General features: G+C 39.5%; 1 protein-coding gene across 11 annotated transcripts in view; it reads right to left on the bottom strand.

Moving 5' to 3' along the window:
• The window catches only part of osbpl5 (oxysterol binding protein-like 5), a 47,537-nt gene extending 34,689 nt beyond the window's left edge, over positions 1–12,848 (bottom strand). For 6 of the 11 annotated variants that reach the window (XM_051381767.1, XM_051381775.1, XM_051381764.1 and 3 more), the window contains exon 1: positions 12,622–12,848. The gene's annotated coding sequence lies outside the window, so the exon portion shown is untranslated. Of the gene's footprint in view, positions 1–11,780; positions 11,899–12,059; positions 12,214–12,621 lie in introns of those variants that run through there. The other 5 variants (XM_051381768.1, XM_051381765.1, XM_051381774.1 and 2 more) reach the window with 2 other exon arrangements.
• Positions 12,849–14,480: the final 1,632 nt, after the last annotated feature.

The raw sequence follows: 14,480 nt of genomic DNA, 5'->3' as shown, positions 1-14,480 counted from the left end.
AATGCATTCTCGAACAGCTGGGATGTGTGATAAGCCACAAATCCAAAAACCAAAACAACACATACACACACATCAATCCACATAGCAGCAAGCATGCACACACACATACCCCTAATATACAACAAATTAATATGATTCCTAACAGATACAGAGTCACATCCACAAATGCAATATTGTAGTAACTCAACCCCAAATTATTCAATAACACACAAATCTTGCAGCATAGAAACACAAGTTTTTTTAAACAAAGTTATTAAATGGTAGGACTAGTAAATATGTGCCTTAATACATGCCTAAATAAACATTTGCACCACAGAGTTTTGTCTCTCTAAAATGTTAACTATATTTTCACCAGGATCATATAACATGGATTTTATTTTTTGGATAATTACCATTTCACAGGTAGAGGAAGATAAATCCCCTGGCATTATTAAGGTTTTCAGTAACTGTATAAAACATGAAAGAAATTAAAAACAAAGTCAGCTGTTCAAAAAAAAACAACAACCTTGGCATTGATCTCTAAAGATAACACTTCAGCTAATGATCAAACCAACAAGTGTAAAATGGGTTGGGCAGCAAAGATAGAATATATGCCTTTAAATGCTATCACTGAGCAAAGGAGGAAGCCATAACACTCGAGTACGTCTAACCTAAATAAGAAGTGAACTGAGAGAGAATCCCTGGGCTGACAGCGCTTAAGGGACAAAGACAAAGAAGAGGAGGCATTGCAGAGGAGATTGGAGCCAAATGCAGAGAGCTACAAGAGAAAAACAGAAACATGTAGACAACAGGGCCATGGTACACTCAAAATAGCCAAACAGAACTAATTTCCATTCATGTACGTCTTCATTTTGTCCTACACAAAATAAGGATTTGTATGACAAGCAAAACAAATGGCACAAGAATGATAAAATGTACTAAGTGTGCATGTACACAGAGTGAGAAGCGAAGGAAGACACTGTGACCCAGAAAGTGGCATGGTTTGGATGGAAGGTCTCCAGAACTACGCTACCTTCTAATACAAACTCCTAGCTGTCCTACATTTTATCATTCAGACCATACGTTTAAGTATCTGTTAACAAGACAAATTCACAGTGCAATAAAATAAAATATATGCCACGAAGAAGTGTTGCTGCACGATTATGAGGTTGCATTCACCACATGGCTTTTCTACTTCAAGTATGCTGTCCAACAACACATCAAGCACCCACAAAATAGTATTTAAAACCCTTTAGTGTTAGATTTACCTTGATATATCACTCTCAAATGGTTTTGATAACACCTAGAGCCAGACATGCAGAAACTACTTGTCACTGTGACAGCCGATGGACAGTGCTTACTGTAGTGGCTTGTGGGTCTGCCAAAGTAAATGGGCCAAAATACAGGAAGGGAACAATTAGCCACACTAGCTCTGCAACTTAAAACTATATGGTTATGGATGGGTGAGACAATGCCACATGAATATTGCATAACCAGCGCTCTGCATGCTTCTTTGCAAGCATACAACTAAGAAACATTTACATAAGAACACTGTGAGCTTGCCAGATTTCCCAGCAGAGAGCCAACACTGACTCATAGGAGGGGTTCAGGCCAGTTCCTGCCCACTGATTTATAGTTGTGTCTCTGGCTCAATTAAGGGAAACAATAGGAAGGGTGTGAATAATAACTTGAGGCTAGGAGTAGGTGCTCCAACTAAGAATATAGTAGAGGTTAAACTCAATAGTTTCACTTAAATGCATGAAATGCAAACCATCATGAAGGTACATAAAGAATACACCCAGATATCCCTTAATAATGGAGCATGCTATGTGCAAATCACCATAGCGACTTCCACCCTTTGGAACAAGCAAGTGGTTGTCAGCCACAAGGTCTCCGGAGGCCTGCACGACCTACATCTGCCACATCTCAAGCCACGATGTAGACCGTATGACAAAGCATTAACATTACAATGATTACATGCTTGCCTTGGCAAATAAAGATTAAAAATTAAAAATGTAGAGGATAGAAACTGAGGCAGAACTGGTAAGTGATGTGTGGCTGATATTCTAACTGACATGAGATTTCATTGAACTACATCAAGATATACCAAAGACTTACAAAATCCTTGCACATCCACATCTGTCCATCTACAGAGTTTGAAATTCACAGATTGTGCCTGCACATCCTAAAGGAATAGATAGGAATAAATAGTTATCACTCCTCCTCACTTGTACCTTTACATTTGCACTGATAATCTCTGATGCTCAAACACAATAGGTCTCATAAAATGAAGGTTTGAACAATAAATAGAGTTTGTGCAATAGAAATGTTTGGGTTTTTTTTTACATCAAACACCCCATTAAAGTCAAGATGGCTCTCCTGTGAAGGTAGACAGTTGTCAAGAGCCAAAAATGAAGTCAGTGTCTGTTCAGGGAGTAAGTATTTTCAATTAACTGATTATTATACAAAGTCCTTCATCTGCTCCTATTAACTGAGATCCTAATCCAAGTGGATAATGGAGGCTGATATTTACAAGTGTCCCTAGGTACACAGGGATTGTTTGTCCAGCTAAGCCAGGGCACACACACAAACAGACCATAAACTTAATCATTCTCCCGACATGAAGGCAGAAAAATCAGGAGCATGAGACACAGGGACACAAAGTGAGCACTCACTGCTCATAATGACAGCAGATTAGACTTTACAGGAATGGCACTGGGTCTAAGGGCACTTATCATTAAGTGCACTCAAATGCCTTACAGAATAATTATTGCTCATCACATGGCCTCCTACCCTGGGGCCAGTTGTCTGTGCCAATCGGTTTAACTCTGGGTTGACACAATAAAACTGGTAACCAACTGATGGGATGCTATGGGATCCAGCAACAATCAGACCAACAGTCAACAGCAACTATCTAAACGGGACCCTATATCCCAATACAAAACATTATATAATATTAACTTGATATTTCTGTAGCTCACGTTGCAAAGCTGTAGACAGAAAAACTGTTGTAAAGCACACATCTATAGAAGAGTGACTTTTACATTTAACTGGATCTTAACTGCAGCTTAAGATACTTCACTCACTTCTAGTAAATGTACAATGTCTGTATTGTGTCACACTGGTAAAGCTGTTTGCTTTGGAAATAAACTTCTGAAGGTGTATGTTTATTATTATAGCTTATGCACTACTGTTAACACTTAACGTACTATGTGAGCCTATTTTTGCTCTCGCCCAATTACTGAAAGGATTTTGCTGTAAACATAAAGTCCACTAACATTAGTCTTGAGTCCACCATTCTGCATAATAATAATTACCTAAATATTAACCATGGATGGCAATTCATCTTCATAAGTGAACTGTGGCTGTGGGCGGCCATCTTTTTAAATTAGGCTGTGATTACCAGGTTGTTCATTAAATGTTAGACTTGAAGCACAGTTCCAAAGCAGCCTGCTAAGAGTTATGGTGCAAAGAAAGGACACATTGTCTTACTACCCTAATACAGGAAACATAGGAAAAGTACCAGGAAAGTACCAAAAACATTTTAGTATCAGTTCCATTCACTTGCTCTATCATGCTCACCCACTCATTGCTTCTCTCTCTCTCTTTCCCGGGAGTTGGTTAAATAACATTTTAACATCAATATTACTAAAGTTTCCAACTCTAACAGAGAAGCCTTTTTGCCAAAGCCTGGCAGTGTCTGACCTGCATTCAACCCGGAGAGAAAAGCTGTGGACCCAATCAGATCAACTTCCAATCTGCCTCACTGGGTCAATCTGGATGGGGTAGATAAGGTTTCTGTTTTCCGCTGCAATGTTGCAAAACCCCACTGCTTAACAATTTACATGTGGTCACCACAGGAATATATATATGGTGGCCACAAACAAACAAATGCAAAGCATGTGGGTATTTTTCTTCACATTAGTGGAAGTTCTTTATATTTGAATGTCAAACGAGAAACACAATCACTTATGTCTGCAGTTTACACAAAGGTTAGTGGAGCAGCCATTTGACCATAGCCAGCTGTGTTGGCTACATTGGCTGTGTGTAGAAATTATAAGCATGATTGGAAGATTGTGAGAGAGTGATCAATACCTAAATTGATATTAATGTCAAAACCAGGACAGAAAAGGACCATAAAAGTACTGGAAAGTACTTTAAAACAAGCATGCATCATTTAAGGATTAATCAAACTAATGACTTGCAGCAGTTTAAGTTTTTGTACATTTTGTTTGCTTTTGTGGATAACATGTTTTTTTTGTATCTGCTGGTAATGCTTACCGAGGTGAGATTATCTTTCACAATCCTCTAGGGGTTTTTAAATCTCACCTGCACAATTTGCTCCTTTTCTTTTATCTGTGATTTTGTTGTGTTTTATTGTGCCGTAACCTTATCAGTAGTTACCTATAGTGGTAACAAAATGTTACAAACTATACATATTGGCAGTTTGAATTAAAGAGAAACTCTTTACGCCAAGTTCCCTTTAAGAAATTTGACAAAACAACAAATAACAATTCCTCATTGGCTCGTTGTGCGACAGTATAAATCACCTGTGCAAGACACGGTTGTATGGCATCAATGACTTTAAGTTTTCAAGTAATCGAAATTGTTTCAGCCCTAGTAAAATCCATCAGCAACGTGTAAGCAGTGCTGCATCAACAGAGAAAATCAGAATCTAGCATTAAAGGAATTGTTTGCTTGTTATTTGTTTGCTCCCATACTGGGAGTTAAATAAAAACATCAATGTCAATTTCATCTCTGTGAATTCAGATCAGATTCTTTTTGATTTGTTTCCTACACACCTGGTCACTGTTACAAACCATAATTCTGTCCATGGTTGCTATTATTGGTTAAAGTCAAAGCTAGAACCATTTTACAGCCACCTTTCATATACAGGGGATGAGTATAAATACCTAAAAGATAGAATTGGGGTAGACTATCACTTTAAGGCTGACATCCCATGTCATGGAAACTGTCCATGTTCTGAAACCTGAGGTCTTTCTTAAAGGTTAAAGTGATGCCTGCTTTCTTGGAGCTGCTTGGCAAAGAGTTTCCTTTTGGTGTAATCTAACACAGTGTCACTTTCTCCCCTCACCTGACTACTCCATCAGGAAAACAGATACTACATGTGCTAGACAGCCTCATAAATACAATGCTGATGTTTGGGTATTCATTTTTTTAAAGCAAACAACACATTTTGACAATGGCATTATATTAATAATTATTAACAGCCTTGTCTGTAGCCAATGAAATGCCATGACATGTAAACATCAGCAGGCAAATGCCAAACATTAGTCTGCACAGAGCGCCATGATGACCGTCCAAAGAGGGCTTTAACAGGCGGACGTTAAAACCATGACGTAATCAAGCCTCTCAGCAACACATCTTTCATAATAAAAGCTCAATGTAATAAAAGGATATACAAAAAAAAAAAAAACCTACAACAACCCTGCCGTAAACTCAACACAGACGCTGCAGCTTATCCCTTGAAACTGCAGATTATCAGCATTTGACATGGAGTATACACAGTGCCAATCATTTTCAGGGACTGGACGAAGTCTCTGTGCAGAGCCTGCCACTCAAAAACAGCTTTGAAACAAAAGTAGATCATGTTAAAGACAGACTGTATGTGTCACTGCCTTATTTGGTACTTGTATTGTGGGTAGAATTGTTGATTACTGCACAGGAGTACATGGGAAAACTAAATAAATACATTATAAGTAAGCAAAGCCAGTCAGTCTGAATACACTCTTATTATCTAATAACACAATAATGTATGTGTTGCATCCACACAAAGCATGTGAGCATGTATTATACACACACAAGACTTAAATAACATTTTCTTCCCATTGTATAGTTTTGTTGTATTTGTATTTGTGTGATTTTCGTGCAAAGTTTTTCAACCGCAACCTACAATTTCCACAAAGTAAAACCACTGGGTCCCGAGTAAAGCCGACAGCATTTCCACAAGCAGCAGTTCCATACATTAATCTAGAGATGAGTTAAAGGTGGATATCGATTGCAGAGGCGCTAGCTACCGTGAGAACACTACAGTCGGCACTGCCTCTGTAAAAAGAAGAGCAGTGGATCTATGATGTTAAACCTGCTCTATAAATACACACACCAGCTACCCAGCAGCCTTGGAACAAACATCAAGGGGTCAGTTAGGTTAGTCCCAAACCCTAAATTTGTGTGTGTGTGCGTGCGCGATGGAAATAGTAAGCAAAAGTCAAAGAATGATGAACCATGAGGTACGTTATTCTTTAAACAGAAAAGCAATTGAGACACAAAAAAGGATGACAGGTTGTTCTGTGAAGATATGCATCATGCAGATGGGGAAAAAATAATGTTTGCATTTTCAACTGCAGTCTCCTGAATATTTCTTGCAATATTGCAATAAAGAAACTAGCACGGGTTATCACAGGTGACCCACTTGAACAAGTGTTCAAGAGTGTACAAGTAGGAGATAATATTGGCCCAAATCAACACAGGGGATATACTGTCAAGCTCAAAGTATGCTGTTAAAAATAGACTGCAATTTGGGGGTTTAAGTAAAAAAGAAACTGTAATAATAAACCCACAGATTATTAGTTCTCAAGTATAACGGTACATGACACACTATGCAAATAAGAATAGCAGCACTCTGTAATCTGTTTGAAAATCTCATAATGGAAAAATCCAGTCAAATGTTGCGTCTGAGTCATAAATATGGTTTTAGACGTCAGAAGTGTTTTTCTTTGTCTCACTTTTGTAAGGAGAAAAGGAAACGTTGCTTCCCCAGATTAATGTGGTACTGACACAAAAGACTGCTGTCTACAGACATTACAGGGTGTTACAGTGCTGGTGTCATCATAAAGAACAGCTAATGTTATATCAGTTCAAATTGGGCCAGAAAGGATATGCGTCTCACAGAGGAACGTAACAAACGTCACAATATAAATATGGCTTTTATAGTTTGATACAACATCTTTCTATTCATAAAGCATGCAGTATATTTCGGCTTGTGTGCTCTTTTTTGGGCCAATTTAATGATGCAGCTATATCACAATCATGAAAATGCCGTATTGTATTCGCACAGATGAGTTTTCCCAGGGAAACAAGTGACAGTCTTTTAGAACGGGACCTGTTTTTAGACAGAAAGGCCAATTTACAGCTGTAAAATAACTTGGGACAAGACCATGGGAGGAGAAGGGAATCTTGGCACAATAGAAGCTGCTAAAAGTGCATTTGCTCTCTAGGGGCAGAGAGACGGATTCAATATGGAGCAGTATTAGCCTAGATACCCCCACTGGATGTCGGGGAAAAAGCATATACATCTCAGGGGAACTGGAACGGCGCTGAACCACTTATCAAATGCTGGGAGTAGGAAACTTCCATTGTTAAGAGCAGTCAAACAGAAACTAATAACTGATAGGGCGCCACATATTTTGGAAAATTACTAGGTTGAATTTTCACACTTGTCACATACTGACAATCAAGTGTAACCACATTTTTTTTTTTAATAGTGTGAAGTCACACTATCTTTTTGACAATATAGCCTACCAAGAAAGACTAATTCAGTACATTCTTTCCACCTTGTACAAGGCATGGCTCGATAACACCTTTTCATGACCGAAATGGATACTGCAACCTTAGTATCTGCCGATACCAATCCGATACACTCTTTTTCCCCTCTCTTAAACAACTACGCTGTTAAGAATACTTTTGTATTAATGCACTTTGCTTCACCCAGCCATCTAAAAAAGATCATGCTCAAACTGTTAAACACATATTAAAAGGGAGAAATACCCACAACATGACTCAATAATGCTTTACTGCAGTACTTTTTCTTTAAACGTTCAGAGGATATTTGATTGGTCAGCGCCATTCAAACATTCAACATCAAAATCACTTGGCTGTTTTGTTTTTTTTCTCACTTGAGATAAAGATAACTCCACACAGCTGACGTTGACAGCGCTGACAGGTCTCACTCTGGTTCTAGCTTCTGTTCACCAAGACACACGGCTGCTCATCTGTGTCTTCCTGAGACACCTCTCTTCATTATACTTTTATATATTTTTAATGTATATACAAATATATTGGAGCAAACATCAGAGCTTAACAGCAGTGATCCCCCACCTGTTGAATGAATAGGAAGCCCAGTAAAATAATAGTAATATAAAGGAAACAGTAGCTTTCACAGTCGCTGCAGATAAACCCGAAGATCCGATTGGTTGGGTGTACAGGTGGTAAAGTGGTTTAAGGAGTCTACCTTAACGTTCCCTATTGATTCTGTCCAGGAAGGTCTCCTTTGTCACAAATCATCATCCCCTCTCTCTCTCCCTGTGCGCTCCCTGTCTCTCTATTTTGTAATACTTCCAAATAAACACAAGGAAAAACAGTAAGAACCCAATTGGCTGTTTAAAACAATGAACAATCCTGGCAGTGCTCGACTTAAATTCCAAATAAAGATTAGAAATTCCACAATTCCGACACCCAGACACAGGGTGCCTGTATTCCTACAGTGGATATTAGAGATTAGACTGGAAATTAAGGGAGAGAGAGGACAGATGACGTGTAACAAAAGGTCCCCAGATGGACTTAAACCAGGGACGCTGCAATTACACAGTCAGCGTCTTAATCCCCTAGGCCACCAGGACGCCCTTGGGTACATTCTCCTATAGACTCAGATCTACAGTATGTGGTTGGACATGAGTATTCCTCACAGCACAGCATGGAAGTTGGGACATCTGTTGCTGTGTCTTCCTGCTAGATAAAGCAGTGATAAAAAAAAAAAAAAAAAGCAGCACTAACCACCCACAGAAACAGCTCTTCACATTCTCACCACCCTTTTCTCTTTCCTTGTTTCACGACTACTCTCTCCCCATTTGTCATTCATGGCAGAGCAAAGCCACAGTTCTAGTTGACAGACTTAGGGACAAACACCATTAAATGTCCCCACCTGATTAGTGCAAGGTAGACTGTCACATGGCATGACTAGACTTCTGGTGTTAACAGATCAGCACAGAAAACCTCCCCATCATTATAAAAGCTAAGTTAGTTGATTTGTTTGGTTATAGAGGATTAAATCTCAGTCTAATGAAGGACAGGCTTGGCTGTGTTCACACTGAAAGCCTCAGCGCTCAGCTCTGATTCATTGCTTTGATCACATGTTTTTTTTTTTTTTTTTTTTTTAATGTGGCCCACATCAGATTTCAGTGTGAACAGGAACTGACCCGCATGCCCAACCTTGATCTAGAGTGACGTAAAACAACTCATTGTTGTACGGACGTAAACACTCAGGCCAATGAAGACAACAGAAAATTCAGTGAGCAGATGATAACAGGGACGAGGATGAGGAGTTTTTTCTTAGTACGGCTTTTTTGTAGAGCAATGTCTGCTACTTCTGTACGGACGTACAAACACAGGCCGGTTACAATTTGACCCCTCGAGTGTGACCGTAAATATTTATTAGGTCCAGCACCTCACTGTCCCTCCACAGACTACCTCCATCGCAGCTGTCGTCCATGTTTGTATTCACCGAGCGACTCCCGCCAGCGCAGAATTTTGATGAATGTTGATCTAGAATAACATAAAGGTCACATGAATTCTGACAGTCGCAATGTCACTCTCACACTGAGGTCGCACTGGAAAAAAAAAATCAGACCTGTATCTGATTTGGACCGCATATGAGAGTGTCCCGAATCAGAATTGGAGTGATTTGTGCTGTTCAAACTATCATAAAAAACCCAGATTTAAGTCATGTATGAGCACAAAAAAATCTGATCTGGGCCCCTTTTGCCCCAGAGTGTGAACGTAGCCATTATAAGGAACACAGACTTGATCAAAACTAGGTATAAAAAATAGCGTTATTGATCACATGACCTATTTCCAATTGGCACACAGTATTAATGACCTTCAAATGCCTAAATGTTACCATCCCTGCTACTGACACCACTTGCAGTCTGACATTTTGCGGTCATTCAATAAGAGATCAATGTTTTGTTCTTTGCCAGTCTGACAGAGAATCCTAATACTGGACATCAGGCCTTTATTATTCTGTTTAACCCACTGTGAAAAGATGGAGTCAACAGAAAGAGCAAACAGAAAGTCAAAGAAAGACTGAGCAAATAACTGTCTTTTCTCACTTAGCTGCAATTTCCCAAAACACCACCCAACATTTCACTTCTAGCAGTCTGGTAATCACTCCCTCTTGTGCTTAGATTGCCCTCATAAGATTATTATTATTTTTTTTCCAGTATTTTGAGCGACACATTCAGTAACCCTTTTAACTATTAACTAAAGTGCACTTCTGTGCTATTCACTTCTCTAGCAAAAGCCTAACTCCACATAATACCACACGATTAAAGATGATGAGCTCTTCTATCTTTGTCTACACTAGGAATAGACAGAGATGGATGAGGCGAGGTGGCACCGTACAAGCTCCACATTTTACTCATTATCTCATCGCAATCAAACATCACAGGTATAGCACGACGTACAGTGGGTTTCTGAGGTGATGCCAATGGGAGAATTGATCTGATGATGATATATTGATCATTAGAGAAACATCTTAAATTAGTTTTTTTCAGATGTGACCTAGATATACACCGAGCAAGACATTTTGCCTTTGAAAAATAACTCCTCAGTGCAAACATATATCCTGAGATGGTTAAATTGTGATACTAATATGTGAAGATTCAAATCAGTGAGATGAAAAATGAATCGTGGTTTCGTGGCGAAAAGACATCAGTTTCACTGAGGTAAATAAAAAAGGATTGTATAATCTGATAAAGAAAATACAGCTTGTAGCTTTTTGTCTGAGACAAAAAAGAATCTTTTTTCAGTCATAACTTGAGTCATTTTGTTAAATAAATTATGAGCAAATCGGATCGTAAACCTAGTATCGAGTCAAGTTCATCATTACATCCCGACTATTTTATGGAATACGCTCGTTTTATTTGGCATTTGTGTCTGCAATAAGACTATGTTTGGCAGATTTATTGGTCTAGTTCTTTTCATGAGAACACTGAATTTCTAGTCAAAAAAGTAGTGTTACAAAGGCTGTGTCATAAAAATAAAAATGTTTATCAATTACTTTCTTACTTACATATATTATTTATCTTATATCAACCTCATGTTTTACATCCTACTTATTCATACTTATACATATTATATATGCACATTTTATCCCTATTTACGTATGCTTTATACATTACATAATATTAAATATACATACTATATACATGTGTTTTTATTATACTATACATATATAATTTTCTTAAAATACATGTTAAGATTATATTATACCTGTACTGTGCAATTATCTGGCTCTATATAGCCTATATATCCTTTAAATTACATCTTTTAAGATAATATTTTACCATGTGTGTATTCAATAATCTTTGCAATTATCTCTGTGCAGTGTGCCATAAATCATATATGTACATAAAAAGGTGTATAAAGTGTACATAACATAATTTTCTATTTCTAATATATATTTTTAAATGTTATTTTTATTCATTGTGTTGTATCTTGAGTTGCTGTAACAAGCAAATATAAGTTTGGGATCATTAAGTCCGCGTTATCCTGTTTTACAAAGCATCAATCAACATTACCAAGTAATCTATAAGGAATTAATCGAGAGAGGTCTCTGCAGAAAATGTTGTTGACAATCATAATGTGCTGTTTACACAATAGCACAGGTTACAGCTATAGCATTATTACACCCAGAAACACTGGAGCTGAAGCATCCTGAAGATGTCTCGGCCTGGCTGCAATGCACATATATCTGACATTTAAAATGTGTACCAGCCTCTCACCAGCTCTCCTTTGAATCCTCCACAATGCCACACTGCATTATGTCTCCACGGTACATGCTGCATGCAACACGTCATGTATCCATGCCTGTGACTCCTCTGTGCAATGGAGGTTGTGTGTCTGTGTGTGAAAATGCCATTAAATCGCTATGGTTATTTTCCTCCCATGACTTGAGGGTAGCTTATCCATTTTAGACTCGGGGAGAGGAGGGTGGAGGGCAATTCACCACTCCAGCAAACGAATACGAGCAGTTATTGAGTGGGGAAATCACACGTACGTACTTGCCCTTGGCTTGTCACCGCCACCTTAAGACATCGGCTCGGTTCACGGTTGCCATGCAAACAGGTGACAGCCACAGCAGCCGTTACGTGACACGGGTCTGCTAACGTGGTGATGAGGGCTTTACTTTCTGTTGGTAGCTTGTACCGTTAGCCACTACCCAGTCGGACGACACCACCAAACACACACACACACACAGACAGAGAGAGAGAGGGAGAGAGAGGGGGGGAGAGAGGGGGAGAAAGAGAGAGAGAGAGAGAGATAACGTTACACTGACCACATTCCTCCAAAATATTGCGACGGTTTGTAACCGTTAGCTTTAAAACAGCCGTTTGGAATTTCTAGTTGCCAGTTAGTTAATGCTATCTGAGCTCCGCTAGCTAGCGCAAGTTAGCCCGTTAGGAGACGTTGCCGCTTGTGAGTTGGAGCAACACGCTGTTAAAAAAAAATAAATAAATAATAATAATAATAATAATAATAATAATAAATCCAGTTATCTTTCGCCGCCGTGTTCCCGTCGCGTCGGATAAGCCACATAAAGAAAGCAGTTAAACGTAAACTTACTCTGTGTCGACCAAGCGTGGCGCTCATACAGTTGTTACCGAGCCGTCCAGCGTCATAGCACGGGGGGGCTGAGAGAGACAGCTGGGGTTGTAAGGGAGGTGAGGGGGAGAGAGAGGGGGGGAGGGAGGGAGAGAGACGAGAGAGCAGGCGGGCGGGCGGGCTGTGGCGGACGCTTGGAGTCGGCTGGAGGAGAAGTTGCTCCGTTTTCAACATGGAGAGTCAGGAGTGGACCACATCCACATCCTCCTCCTCCTCCTCCTCCTCCTCCTCCCGCTGCTGCTGCGGTTCATCTGGCTGCTGCTTACACACACACACACACACACACACACACACACACGAGGGAGGCCTGGCGACCCCTGTGGCCGCAGCGGCGTACAACACCTGCTGCATGGCTCCAATGCAGATAAAACACACCGTGGAGATGAAGTTTGTTATTTGAAATCAAGTAAAAAGTGCAGAAGTTTTATCAGTATTAAAAGCGAAAATGTTATCACCTCAACTGGAATAAGAAAACCTCTACTTTCAGCTCAGTATTTGAGTAAATGTACTTACTTTTTACCCCTTGTATTTCATTGTTTTTATGATGCGTCCTTCTCTTTTTGCTTTAATTTGCTGGGACAGTGTGTCTTTGTTGTGTCTTTTCCTTCAACCTGAACGCTTATCAAAGCTTTGCTGACCTAAATGTACTTTTCAAATGATGTTCAGCCAAGTGAGAGCTTCATAATATTGCAGTGCAGGCCTCCTCGTGGTCTCAAAGACACTTTACAGGTCTTAACTTAAAGAAGGTCAAGAAAAGCAGGACCCCTAAACAGATATGTGGTTGTGTGTTCCTCCATTTACTATAATATGACACAAATCCTCTTTTTAATGCTTTCAAAGGCAGCAAAAAAAAAAAAAAGATCGCCTCAATCAGAAGCTGAAATATCCCGGTGTAATCCATTATGGTGGATTTACTGGCACATAAGCATTTGAGCTCATCATTAAATTTGGCTCACCCCGGTTATCTTTTGTCCTATTTTAATTCTGTATTTGCAGGTTGAACGGCTGTTATAACAGCTCCAGCTGTCTGTGTGTACTTTTCACTGCAACTCAGAGCATAGGAAACTAGAAAGATGCGTTCAAATGCAGAATCTATTTTTAGACCCAATTTTTGGATAGGAGAGACATGAAACAAGGATGATGTGGAGGAGTGGTGGGGAGAGATGGAGAAATGGGGGGAAAGGAGGGGGCATACTGCATAAGATGTGAGAAATATCAGGCTTGTTGAAGCAGCCTTATATTACCTCCGCCCTGTACTGTGTGAAAATGATTGCCCATAAAAAACACTTCTATATTGTACAATATCCCCCGAGTGTAGGCCTGATGTGAGCTGTAAAATTAGAAGTTTTTGAAGTCTCCGCGTAAAAAGCTTTTTCCTCCTGAAGTAAGAAACAGAAATGGCATTATTTATTCATCCTTTGAGGGTGCACTTAGCTACCTGCAACCTCAAAGTTGCTCTGAATAATGCAGAGGTGTGCCAGCTCACTCCTCCTCTGCAGCATGCAGCGTACGCTATTTGTTTGCTTCTTTTGATCTTTCCATTTGACTGAAACAATTTAGAAACTATCTGAATAATTATTATTAAAATTTATCAGCAGGGCTGCGACTAAAGTAGCTGTCAGACATAGGATGCAACGTGTGATTTGAATGATACTAGCTTGGGAAATGTTACACAACACAAAAACTAGAACGTTCTATGAGTGGCATCGGCTGAGACATTTGTGACGTTGCAACATTATGGTGAGAGTAAAAAGAAGATGTTGGGGACTCACACTCACTCACGCTGATTCAAACGCACACTACATAGTCGTACACAAATG

This window comes from Dicentrarchus labrax, unplaced genomic scaffold, assembly GCF_905237075.1.
Source record: "Dicentrarchus labrax unplaced genomic scaffold, dlabrax2021, whole genome shotgun sequence".
NCBI classification, from domain to species: Eukaryota; Metazoa; Chordata; class Actinopteri; family Moronidae; genus Dicentrarchus; species Dicentrarchus labrax.
The sequence above is the reverse complement of the archived record's forward strand: the minus strand, read 5'-3'. Positions and strand labels throughout refer to the sequence as shown.